Raw genomic sequence first — 13,800 nt, 5'->3', positions numbered from 1 at the left:
TAAAACTTTCTGCTATAAACACATTAAAATTTTTTCACATGAATTATCTCAGTTGTTTCTCCCCCTAAAAAACTGTAAGGTAGACAGGACAGATATTATTTCATTTTAAGGATGAGGAAATGGGTTCAATGAGTTGTTCAAATAGCTACTATATAGTAGATCAAGGAGGCAAATTCATACCTTATGGCACTGACCACTCCCCTCTATGTTATTGAAAATAGTAGCAACTGGAGGGTTTTATGGTCTTCTCTCTTAAAATCTTCCTCATTTCAGTTGATGTCAACTTTATCCTTCCATGTAGCTAAGACCAAAAACCTTGGACTCATTCTCTAGAACCCTCTAACATACTATCATATTTCACATTTACTCAATCAAGATTTAAAAAAATTTATCTTCAAAATACATCCACGTTTCTTCTAATTCTCACCACCACCACCAATGGTCATCTGTCTTTTGAATTTCTCCCAAATTTCTACTCTTACAACTCAGCATTCCCAACCATGGTCCCTTCTCAACACAGCAGCCAGAGTTACTCTTTAATAATACAAGTAAGATCATGTGACTGTTCTCTCAAAATCTTCTAATGACTCAGTTTTGCTTAGTAAACATCAACATCTTTGCAATGGTCTAGAAGGCGGTCTATTACCTGACCCCAGTTAATGCCTTCTTTTCCCTCTCATTTTCTTTGCTCTATTCCCATAACAACTAATCTTTCCCTGAGGGCCCAAGTGAGACCCTCTGGAATTCTCTTTCCTCAAGTATTTTCACAGTCAATTTCTTCACCTTCTTCAAAGACCATGTCTTTTCTAAAATGTCACCTTCTCAATGAGGTTTATCCCTGGCTTCCCAGTTCAAAATTAGAACTGATCCCTCAGGAAGTTCTGATTCCTTTACCTTGATCTATTTATTTTTATTTCCATGGTATTTTTCTCCTTCTGACACACTATATAACTTATTAGGTGTATTAGCTACAGTCTGAATCCCCTGACAAAATTTAGTCCCCACAAGGGTAAAGACAAGTGCCTAGCAGGTAGCCAAGTGTTGCCTAAATGAATACTGCCTTCTGATTGCCATCTCACTTTTAGAACAAAAACCCAAACACCTCCTCCCAAACACACACACACATACACTCTCACCACAAACATACAGGTGGATACTTCTGACAGACCTAGTGTTCCTGGGCATTACACCAGTGTTTCTCAAAATGTTGTTCATGTATCAAAATCTTCTTAAAATCAAATTACAAAGGATATTGATTGAAAGAATAAATTCCTAGCTCCACTTCCAGAAATGCTAACTTAGAATTTTTCAGGGTGAGTTTTATGAATATGACCTATTTGCACACTGGAGCTTAAGACCACTGGCTAGCCCTGCCTCTCTTCCCCTTCTGTTTTCCTCCATCTCAGCGATAGTCTTTCTTGCAAAAATCTGTAAAACCAGGCATCCCCTAAAGCACCAGTAATTGAAACATCTACCAAAGAAATCTTCTCCCACCTTCTGTATTCCACTCTGAAAAACGAAAAGCATTGATATGGGTCAGGGTCAAGGTGCTAACATCAAAAAGTTTTAGTTCATGACAGAACTAAAATAATGTGGCAGCCATATCACATGTCCATTTTGAAGTAATCTTTTTACATTTCTCTTGTTTTCTATGCTGCTTGCTGGGAGTAATTTTCTCTTATGCAACTAACAGTCATCTGTCCTCCTCCATGTCTCCTTATCACCACTACCACCTCAAGAAGACCTACAAGGGATCCATAGGCTGGCTATGCTCTAGATCATGGAAAGAAGCCTATTTTTTCCCTTAGTTCTGATTCTCTTTGCCTCATCTCCTCCTGTACTGGTGAGACAGGATGAAAAGATTGGGAGCTTGGCCTAGATCAAAGGAACTAAGAATTATTTAATTTCCTAGACCTGAAGCATATATGTGATCTAATCTAGCTTCTTCTCCATAGTAGGTGTGTCAAATAGGAAAGGGGTCTTTAACTCAGACCAATAGAAGAGTTTTGGAGAGTCCAAGAACTCCATAAAGTTGATTCACGAAATGTATTTTTTGTATTCCTTATTTTTATGGTAACAGGGTACAACAGCTTTCCTCAAACTCTCGAAAATATTCTGAAAATCAAAAAGATTAAAAGCCACTTCCATTAAGATTCAGGTTTCATTATAACAATGTCCTTATAGAAGATCCTATTTGTATAAACAAAGAAGCATATTCTTTGTTCATATTTTCCTTACAAAAGTATTCTTGGTAAATATCCTTAATTCTGCTCATTGCCAACATCCCTCACCACTCCAAGATAATATACTTGCATTTTGACTTCTCAGTTTTGAGATTCAATTGTAAGAAATGAACAAGCAGAGAATTCCAATGTCTTTGGACAGCCCACTTTGAGCAGGGCTTTGGCTTCAAGCCCAGAATCTATCACCAAATCCTCAAACTCTATCAATCCTAGAATTTGTTTTTGAAAAGTTACTTGGTAATGAGAAAACATGAGACATTCTTCATAAAATCAAAATTTAACTTAAGCACGTAAATTCATTCTTAAATTTCTAAAAGTAAATTTAAAATAAACTTTAAAAAAGTAAATTAAAATTAAATTTAATCTGAATATTTTACTTTCTATTTGTTTTCTACTGGCACATTAGATCTTTAAGTAATCTGGGGCTTACATTAGGAGTAAAATAATTTCATTTGAGCAGGAATTTGCATTTAACTTCATTTTGTTCTTTTTAAAATTTAAAATGAAATATAATTTTCATCTTATTGAAACTTGTAGAATAAATTCAAGAATAAATTATCATTTCTCTTTTTTTTGTTTCATTCGTCAGCAAATGTTTTTCAAGCTCCTTTATTGTTCAAGATATGGTGTGGGTTATGAAGAAACATTCAAAGCCTCATTCTAGATGGAAATGACTACTGTCATTCATGGTCTCCAGAAATTGTTAATGTGGCTACACTGAGACACAGGTTATGCTTCCATCACAGCAAGTTTGTTGGGGTGGTGACCATGAGACCTGTAACATTTTCTGCTAGGTTCATGGAGTAGAGTGGAAAAAGACTTTTCAATATTAGGAACAACTAAGGAATAATAATTTTAGATCTTTTGCCAAAATAGCAATCAATATACTGCCTACAATTTGACTTCTAGGGCCCTAACGTAAAGAAATTGGATACCAAAGGTTACAGGTGAGGAATTTCTGAAGTATGTCCATATTCAAGTGGAGGTCAAAGAAGCCCAACTGAAAGAAATCTGGACTGACAGTGACAACTGGGGATTGAATACAAGTTCTTTTTAAAAGGGCTGTTTTGAAGATTATGATTCTGACTTTGGAGGAACTACAGTGATTGACAGTGGAAGGAATCGCATGTAAAGTTCCTTAAATAAAAATTTATTGACTTAAAATTTTAAAAAAAGAAACATTAAAAAATGTAAAGATGTATACAATCTCAGTCTTGCCTTCCAGATGCCAATAATCTTAAAAGACTTTTGAAATGCATACAGCAATACTCACAAAGCAAAGCATTAAAGGTGTGATATAGACAGCAAGTTGAATATAGGCTCGTTCACTGAGAGGTCTCTTTGTGTTGGGATGTGCTAATGGAACGCACCACCAAAAAAGAAATGTTACCTGATCAAAATCATAGTGTTCAACATCTAATTTATCATTCAGCATTGACCAGTCATTTTAAAAATGTGGATAAATTTGATAATATACTTTCACAATGCATTATGTATGGCATGTATACATGCTAAAAGTTTCCAGTGAAGATTTAGTCAATTTGTCCACCCATAGGGTTGAAACTTTTACCAATCCTATGTTTTGCTGGGAAATGAAGGAGGAAAGAGGGCCAAGTATTTGACATAGATCAAGTTCAAAAGGTTCAATGTCCATCCAGAAAAAGGTGTCACTCCAAAAAAAAAAAAAAAAAAGGAAAGAAAAGTTTCAAAATGAGTTTCAAACTTGATACAAAGGCAAATAATTATAGCTTATGTTTCTTAACCAGCACCTGCTGTGATATAGGAATTACAGAGTCCTATGAGTCTCTTCCAAAATGCATGAACTTTGGGTATGAGATAACTGAGTAAATATCTTCTTCATTTATTAGCCCATAAATGTTGAATATTAGGAATTCATATATATAGTAAATATAAAATATGTAGAGTGTGTAAAATATATATACTATATGTATATATGTGTCTATATACAGAGTCACAATTTCTCTAAAAAAAGTAAAACACATACTTGACTGAAAGTTGACCCCTGAGGCTTCAAAAGGATTATCCTTCGTAAGCTTATTTCACCTGAGAGATAGACAGTGCAGCATTATTTTGCTTAATATACGTTCAGGCATCTGGATTTCTCCCAAGTGTTTATCTAACACAATAATATCTACTAACTTTTTAGTCAGACACAATAATAACTTCTACTAACCATAAGACAATACTGCATATTTCCATAAAGAATGAAGCAATTATTTTGTCTTCAGTTGATGCTGAGGACTGTCAGAGAGCCAGATCACCTGAGGTGTCCCTTCTGTAGCATGATTAAGTTTTACATTGATTTATGGATAAAGAATAGGACACTTGTTATGATTCTTCTTGCCGAGAATCTTTTGAGTCCCCAAATCTCAAGAGAATCTCAAACTTCTAAAATGAGAGTATAATAGGTATGCATATTGTTAATCAGGAAAAATGGAAAATTCATTGTTACATAAATTATTCAATTTTATTCAATTCCATAAGGTTAATCTCTTGGTTCAGAAATGTAAATTCCATGAGAAATTTACTGATGGACATTAAATAAAAGGATATCTTCTTTTTTATGAGAAATTATTTTAGTTTTCTAGGTCTCCTATTTTGAGGAAATGGAAGAAACATGTTTTGTTTATTTGGAAATTATATAAGAGTATTATGAAATTTTAATCAACCTTCACATAAAAATAAGCAACATCTTAAACTCTAAATAAGTAGAAATTATTCATTTATTCCAGTACAAAAATGTCTTCACCCCAAAATAATTAAAGGAATCAGTAACTCTGTATAGCAACATTCTTTAAGACAACTCCTATTCAGCCATGTACATTTCAATCTTTAGAAATAATTAAAAATCTTGAAGCTATTGATTAAATGAGATAAATTAACAATACTTCTAAGTATATTCCAAAAACTTAGTAAGCTTTGCTATTTAGGTACTTATATCTAACCTCTTACCTATTATTTCAGAACATGAAAAGATTATAAAAACAGTAGGAAAAAAACCAAATACTCCTATAATGATGTAGCTGGTGGTGCTTGGCACAACTGGCTGGTTGTAAAATGCGCTTCCAGAGCATTCAATCAGTATGAGTCCTGGTCATCCGGCAACTATCATATTGCCCTTTTAAACTTTCAGCATTCTGATGATGAAAGAATAATCAACTATTATTCTATTAGAACTGTATCTCTACTGAATGGACCTTAGTGAATGTTTTAAGGGAAGATTCAAAAGACTCAGTTTTGCTGGTTCTCCAAGCTATAATGGAAATGTAATGCTCCCAGGGTCAGTCTTTCCGGCTGCCCTACTACCTTCATTTCCTGTCCCTGTGCCACCCTCCTTGTCTTGCTCATTCCAATTTCTTCAACAGCTTTGATCAATTCCTCATGTGACCCTTACCTACTACTACACACAGAACACTTGATGTTTGAGCAAGAGGAGTAAAATCTTCTATTTCATGAACTAATGACACAAAACCCCAGAACAATGTTTTTCAGTGTTCCTCACTGAGCCTCACTGCCCCATAAAATGTTGGCTGAGTTTTATTGGAGTTCATAACTTGCCGGGAAGTGAATAAGTGATCTATGTGCATTTGATCCTCCTAAAAGACCCATCAGATAAGAAATGTTATTGAAGCAACTGAAGGTGAGGAAGGTTAAGAACTCTTCCCAAGGTCACTAGTTAATCAGGGGTGATAGCTGAACCCAAGCAGCATGACATCGGAGTTCATGCATGAACTACCTATAGTACATTGCCCTCTCGTTAATAGAAGGAAAGCTTCTGTCTGTATTCTAGCAGATTGGTTAATACTGTGCTCAATAGATCTGGCAGGAGATGCACAGTGTTCATTGCTATTTATTATGTATTTCAGCACTCTCTAGGCTCTGTGAAGCTCTGTGGTTTACTCTGGGTGGTGGACTATATAATGTCTACCTCTCGGCAGGAGCATTCATTTCGTCTGCTCTCTTCAGGTCAGGCTGGGCCATGAACTTGATTTGACTAATGAAATGTGAGCAGAAGTGTATGTGTCACTTTTAGACCCAGACATTAAGAGCCAATGGGTGCTGGCCAGGCTCTTTTCCACCTCAGTTGCAGCCACAAAACGTATGCCACTCTTCCAGTGGCTTCTCTGTCCAGTTGTTCTCACAATAAAAACAGCAACACAGACCAGAGGCTGCAGCTGACCCAGAAGGGACACTTGTGAGTGAGAAATAAACCTCAGTTGTTTTAAGCTACTAAGATTTACTGGTTGCTACCTGACTTATCCTGGTGTTTTAGGGGTTTTTGTTTTTGTTTTTTACCAAATTTGTTTTGCTTTGGAACCTGTTTTTCACAGAACACCATTAATATCTGATGAAGTACTGGTATAACACAGAAAATGGCTGGAGAAACTCTTCCCTGATGCAATATTATTAAAAGATTAAAAGGAAATGTTTGGGAGACACTGTGAAAGCCTTGTTCTTGTCACAGCATGACTGAAGCCTGAAGAAAAGAATACTTAAACCTGAAGTTCTTTTCACTATATTCTCCCCAGCAACAACTTCACAAAGGTACCTATGCACAATACACCTGTCCCCCAAGGGGCTGCTCCCTCAAATATATTAATTCATTCATCCAATAATTATTTTCTGAATGCTGAGTAGATGTTAATAGTATCAGGTACCCACTTCCGATCCACCATGTGTTTGCGTCCCTAAATTGCCTGGTGATGATATAGAAAACTCTAGCTTCTCAATCTCACTCATAAAAGCTTTAAATATTTAATTAATCTCATGGCAATGACTTTTTTGATATGTCAACTTGCCTAGGATATGGTTCCCAGTGGCTCATTGGAATCCCTGTCTGGGTGTGCTGAGGATGGATTTTGCAGATGTAATTGGAGTCCCTAATCAGTTGACCCTAAGTGAGAGGAGAGGGGAAGATTACCCTGAATAACTGGGTGGGCTTGACTTAATCAGTCAGAAGGCTTTAAAGGCAAGGCTGAGGTTTCCCTGAGAGAGAAGAAACTGAGCTTTGGCTTTTGTCCACGGCTCAAATGCCACACATTGTTTTATGACTTAATTTGCTCAATTGAATATTTTTTAAAGATTTTATTTATTTATTTGTCAGAGAGGGAGAGACAGAGAGAGAGATGGAGAGAGCGAGAGCACATGCAGGGGGAGCAGCAGGCAGAGGGAGAATCAGGCTCCCCGCTGAGCAGAGAGCCTGACGTGGGGCTCGATCCCAGGACCCTGAGATCATGACCTAAGCCAAAGACGGATGCTTAACCAACTGAGCCACCCAATATAATATTTTGAAAATTTATCCATATTAACTAGTTTAATTTTCTCCCTCTGATAATCCCCCATTATATGAGCATACCAAAAATAATTTATCAAATTCTCCTATTTATGGACATTTATGTTTTTCGATATTGCCTTTACGTAAAAAGCCTCCATAAGCGTTCTTATACATGTCTCCATGTGAACATGTATAAAAAGCTGGTGTAAAGTTCATATCTAGAGGTAGAATGTTTCTTTGGCATTACCAGATATTTCCAAGTCACTCTACTAGTTTGTTTAACAAGCCTATAATACCACCAGCAGAGTATAAGTAGTACCCTTACCATATATCTATTAGTCATTTGCATTCTTTGTGCATTGCCTGCTCATTTCTTTTATATACTTTTCTGTTGAGAGTTTTGTGTTTTCCTACTGATTTTTTAAGTTCTTAATATAATTTACATAATTTATTGTCAGTTATGGTCATTGTATATATTTGTTTCTGTTGCTGAGATTTTTTTTCTACCCTTTAAAAAGTAACATTCTTATGCAGAAGTTTCTAATTTTAATGTACTCAAAATGATCACTGGTTTCTTTCATAGTTTGCTTCTTCATGCCTACTCAGCCATGTCTTTTGGTCTCCCACCAATTCTGTGATCCTTGGGTATTCTTTCAATAAATGTCCTTTGGTTAAAATTAGCCAGAGACATTCTCTGTTGCTTTCAAACTAACTGATACAATCCTAAAACCACAGTATGACTTTATTTTAATAACAAACTTTAGGCAGAGGAATCTTTGCAGAATAACACAAAAGACCTGTTTATGCCCTCATCACTTTAAACAATTTGAGACAGATAGCAGATATAACAACACAAAAGCTAGAGCATTTTTATATTTCTGCATCATGTAAACTCATACACAACCAAAAAAGACAGCCATATGGCTGATGAGAACTTGACAAAGGAGATTAATATTGATTATTGAATATAGTGTGAAATGAAGACAATTTCACATTATTTCTCATTAACATAGAACTTTCTCTATATTTCTGTGAGTCCTTGCCTTTTATGAAGCTGTCTTTGAGTGAGTAAGGTAAGTACAACTAAAATAGAATAGATTACAGTGCAAAAATTCCAGTTATAACTCTCAACTCACTTCTCAAAAACTACACAAACAAAAACCATTTGCAAAATGATGAGAATAACTACAAGGAGTATAAAAATTTCAGAGGTTTATAAGGACCAGGCTCTTTCATTTACTATGATTTGCCCTTACTCATCCAGCCTTAAGACTAATGATTGTTCTTAAAATCTCTCAAGGGTCAAGATATGAAGCCAAAACAGGTTTTTTTTCCCCTTTCTTTCTGAGAAGGATGGAAAAAAAAAAACATTAAGGAAGCATAATCCATTAATTCAAAAAGTTCCGTCTTACTGAAAAGTTCGTCTGGCAAATTATAGAAATATTAAGCAAGGTTTTTAAATGGTTGTGCTCACAGTCTTACTCTCGCCTCCTAAGTGATACTGAAGACTGTTGTCTTCTCTACCATCACAACAAAGTTGGTGTTATGTTAACTGACTCCATGACACAGAACTTCTGGGATCCCAATGCCAAGACATGTGTATGGCATCTGTACACCTAGCAATGAATGTATTAATTGTGTGTGTGCGACTCTGTGTGTGTATGTAAAAACACACATTTAGCCATGACCCTAATTCAAGATTCATTATAATATAGAATACAGCAAGACTCTCAAAGGATACAATGCCTATTTGGTCTTTTCACCGAGTCCCTTTTCAGATTTGTTTCTTTTGATCCATGTGCCAAAAGTCCTGATAAACATGATGGTATGAGGAAGGAATTTTAGAAACTGAGGAGTAGAACCCAACTATACCTTGGCCTGAGGTTTATTTTGCCAAGGGTTCCATGAATCAAGGGTAAACACTAACTTTCTTATTGAAAATTCATCAGCTTTCTTCAAACGCATTTGCACTTTGTTGTGACACCTGTCCTAAGTGGCTTGTAATCCAATTTGGAAAAAAACACCATTGGCGTGTTTAATGCTTTAACTGATTGTTGGAGTGGGTTTTGTTTGTGTATGTTTTGGAGTAATCAATCTATAAGAAGACGCTTTCTCTTGTTCTTTCATTTGGTTTTCATTTTCATGATAGAAGCTCCTTTGCAAAGAATGCTCACCTTAAGGCAAAATGTCATCTACTCTCACGAGCGGTAAGAATTCATAGAAATACTCACTAACAGATAACAACTAATGAATAGTACCTAATATTCTTATTTCATAGTCAGTGTATTTGCTGTTAATAAACGTAAAAAAGAAAGAACAATATTAACATTAAAGATGAAAAATAGTCCTCTTACTAATCGCTCAAATCATTTTATCCCTAATTAATCTGTAGTCAGAACAGGCAGTTCACATAAAGTAAAAGAGATTGTCCTGATAAGACCTCTTAGTTGGGTAAGAGAATTTTAATTAAAATGAGGCATTTCTGGGGCGCCTGAGTGGCTCAGTCGGTTAAGCATCTGGGGCTTGGTTTTGGCTCAGGCCAGGATCTCAGGGTCGTGGGATGGAGCCCTGCATGTGGCTCAGTGCAGAGACTGCTTGAGATTCCCTCTCTGTCTCCCGACTCCACTGCCCTCCCCTCCCGATTTGCATGCGGGCTTGCTCTCTCTAAAATAAATAAATAAATAAACAAAATCTTTTTTTAAATGAGGCATTTCTGAGTACATGTTGTTTCTAGGTGGTGGGAGATTATATTAACGGAGAGCATTAACTATTTAGGAGTTCAAAGGCAAACTGGAAAGAAATAGGAGAAACTGGTTGCAATCACTCTTTTTGTAAATGTTCTGTCTTCCTACAATACATACTATGGCACATTGTTCATCTCCACTGAGGAAAATAAAATCATTAAAAAACTTTTTTAAACAATATCTGTTTTCGGTGCTTACATTTTAGGGTCTTCGAAAGTAATACACATATTAGATTGTTGGTCTAGATATATTAAAAAGATTTTCATTTTTATTTTACAGTCCACACTTCAGAATTGTTTTACAAATCCCCAGTCGTACTTCACGGCTGAGTACTTGGCAAAGTAGATATTGGTGCCTCGTTATGGCAAACCAACTGACATCCGCGTAACATTTCTAGCAGAGTTAGTTGCATATTTATTTAAGAAAAGAAGGATCTGTTCATTATTTCCTTCCTCAGGGTGGAGCACATCAGGCTCTGTAGTCAAATAGAACTGAACCGAGACAACATTTAGTGAAATATCTTTACAGTAACTAGAAGAGTAAATACTTGCTTCTTTTTCAAGAAAAGAGAAAGCACTCATCTTCACTGGCAACATCAAGCCATGACAGTGACATGCGTCATTTGCCCTGTTATCACAGGGAAGCTTTCTCCCTATCCTGGGGAGCAAGGTAGGCAGTGACAACTCAGTCCCTTTGTCATAGCATAACTGCATGCCCCGGGAAGCATACATGACTAGAATACTGCTTTGGAGTAACTCTAGAACAAACTGGGCTTTTGAGAGGCATCTGTTAAGCATAAGGGTCCTGCTTCCCACAACCCTGAAATTGTAGGATCCTGATCTTGCCAATATCAGATGTAACGGCCAGAATGTCACTGCTGGGCGGGAGCCTGCTCCTCACGTTGCCTTAGCGGGAAGGGAACTTCTAAGGAGGGCTGCTGTCCTCACTTGCCCATGTTTGTCCAAACGGCAAAGACTCCTGTTCTCGTGAGTCTAGAGAGTTGCATCTTGCTCCCTGTCACATTGTCAGCTTAACAGATCTCTGAAAGCAGGGGCTCATCTGTGCTTGAATAACCTATTCATTTTTGATGGAAGGATAAAATAGTCAAACTTGTTGGAGAATTAAAAATATACAATCCCAGTATTCATGGAGATATTATTTGTACTGACAAAATTTATATATAACTCAAATGTAGAGTCATAGAAAATTGGCTGAATAAGCTAAGGTATGTGCACGTGATTGAATTCTTTGCAGCTATAAAAAAGAACGAAAAAGATCTCTAGAAAACTGACAGGAGTGATTACCAGGATACAGCATTAAATGAAAAGGTAAAAACAAGTGTGTATAACATACAACTTTGGTGTAAAAAAAAAAGAAAAGAAAAAAACACACAGAAAAAGAAAAGAAGAAAGGAAGGAAGGGAAAGAAAAGCCATAAACTGAAGAAAATGGGGATAAAAATAGTAAAAAGTATACCACCTTTTTATATAGCTTAACTTTTGAACCGTAGCAATATTTTATATTTTACATATTCAAAACTAAAATGAAATCAAAAGTGGGAAAAAATAAACCCGAAGTTATATAAAGACAGAAATAAATGAAACTAACTCCAAAGCAAATTGATAACATTGACTATGAAAAGAAAATAATTTAGAAAAGAAAATAATTTTAAAGACAGCTTTTGAATACAATACTTACTGTAATACTCTAAGGAAAGAAAGAAGCCCAAAGTGGTCTTAAAATTGACTTGATAAGTTTCTTATTAGTGGAAATATTAGCAGCATAATTCTAAAACTATTGTCTACGTGTGAATGTATATTAAGTAGACTAAAGTTAATATGCAAATATAATTGTGTCAGAGCAAAAAATGTGCACTGTAACTAAGACGAGATTCAACTATAAAACTTTAAAAACAGTGGTAAGGAAACATTGTAATACTACATTTGACTTGGAATCATCTGTATAAATTTATGACAAGATATGTATTTCCTAAAGCCCTATTCATTAGAAAGGCCTAAAAGAAATGCCACTTCACTAACAACAAATATATTACATGCAGAGATTGCTTTCTAAATTTCATTCTTCACTGAAATGTCCAGTGATCCTTGGAATAGCTGATTCCAGGTGTGGTGCAGAAAACGTAGAAGGAGAGTCTGGGACAGCTTGTGGTTCCAGAAAGCAAACGATTGCTCAATGATTAATGGGGTCATGCCAAAAGGACACAGGAGGTTGCCTGCAAGAGATACCAGCAGCCAAAAAAGAAAAATAGATGCAAAGGAGATTATCTATCTATCTATCTATCTATCTATCTATCTATCTATCTATCTATCTCTAGATAGAAAGAGAGAGAAAGAGAGAGTTTTAGCCTTTCGTTTTAACCCAAGAGAACAAACAAATGTAAGGCTACCAATATTAGGATAATCTAACATTTATGTACCTCCTGATATAAAACCATAAGAAGTTCAAATTATTTACTGTAGCATTATTGTAAGAAATGCTTATCTAGAATTTAATCATGAGTAAACAAGTAGACAATTCCAGCATGTGTAATATTCTGTGAGCCAACTGATACAGGCTCTTTAAATATCCAAGATCATTAAAAGAAACATACAAAGGAGGCATAAGAATTAAATTCAATTGTGAACCTTAATTGGGTCTTCAATGGAAAAGAAACAGCTTTAAAAAAACAATTCAGGAAATAATTGGGAAATCTGAATATGGACTCTACATAGTCCAGCAATTCCTCTTGGAGAAATTTATCCTAGAGATATAGTCACATAAATAGAGCAAGATACGTACAATCATTTGTAATAGAAAAATGAAAAACCCTATAGTCCATCAACATGAGAATTGTTTAATCTAGGTATTATTATGCAGTCATTTAAAAACAAAATAAATTCATTTGTACTGAAATGACAAACTATCCAAGATAAATATACTGTTAAGCAGAAATACAAGCAAACTCCAGAACAGAATTATGTGTTGATACAATTTTTGTTTTAAACATCTTCAAAACTGTTGAAAAAAATTAAAAGGCTATATATATTATAAACTAATATTTCTGCATGGAAGGATTTGAAGGTGATTTCATTCTTTATAACATAAACTGTAGAATTCAATCTTTCTACAAAGCATGTATTACTTTATAATAACTTCAATTTAAATTCCCCCTTCCCTTACTACCCTCATGAAGAAAATGTGTGCTACACAAATGTAAACCTAAAACTACAAAATCTCTAGAACAGAACATAGAAGAAAATCTCTATGACTTTAGTTAAGGCAAATATTTCATAGATATGACATCAAAAGCATGATCCATTAAAGAAAAGTTGATAAATTTCATCAACATTAAAAATATCTACTCTTCAAAAGACACTTAATAAAATGAAAAAGAAGGTCATGTACTGGCAGAAAATATTTTAAATAATATATCTGATAAAGGACTTCTATTCCAAATATATTAACAAAACACTCTCAAAACAGAATAAAAGTAATCACAAAAATCAATGAAACAGAAA

General features: G+C 35.2%; 1 non-coding gene across 1 annotated transcript; it reads left to right on the top strand.

The window, feature by feature from the left end:
* Positions 1 to 2,894: 2,894 nt before the first annotated feature.
* On the top strand, positions 2,895 to 3,029 carry LOC123782107 (small nucleolar RNA SNORA1). Its single transcript, XR_006776913.1, has one exon. It is a non-coding gene; the product is annotated as a small nucleolar RNA SNORA1 (small nucleolar RNA).
* The last annotated feature ends 10,771 nt before the right edge of the window (positions 3,030 to 13,800 follow it).

The sequence above is a fragment of the Ursus americanus genome, chromosome 19, assembly GCF_024610735.1.
Source record: "Ursus americanus isolate L20-20 chromosome 19, mUrsAme1.1.p, whole genome shotgun sequence".
NCBI classification, from domain to species: Eukaryota; Metazoa; Chordata; class Mammalia; order Carnivora; family Ursidae; genus Ursus; species Ursus americanus.
Note: the sequence above shows the minus strand (reverse complement) of the source record. Positions and strands in the feature narration are given on the sequence as shown.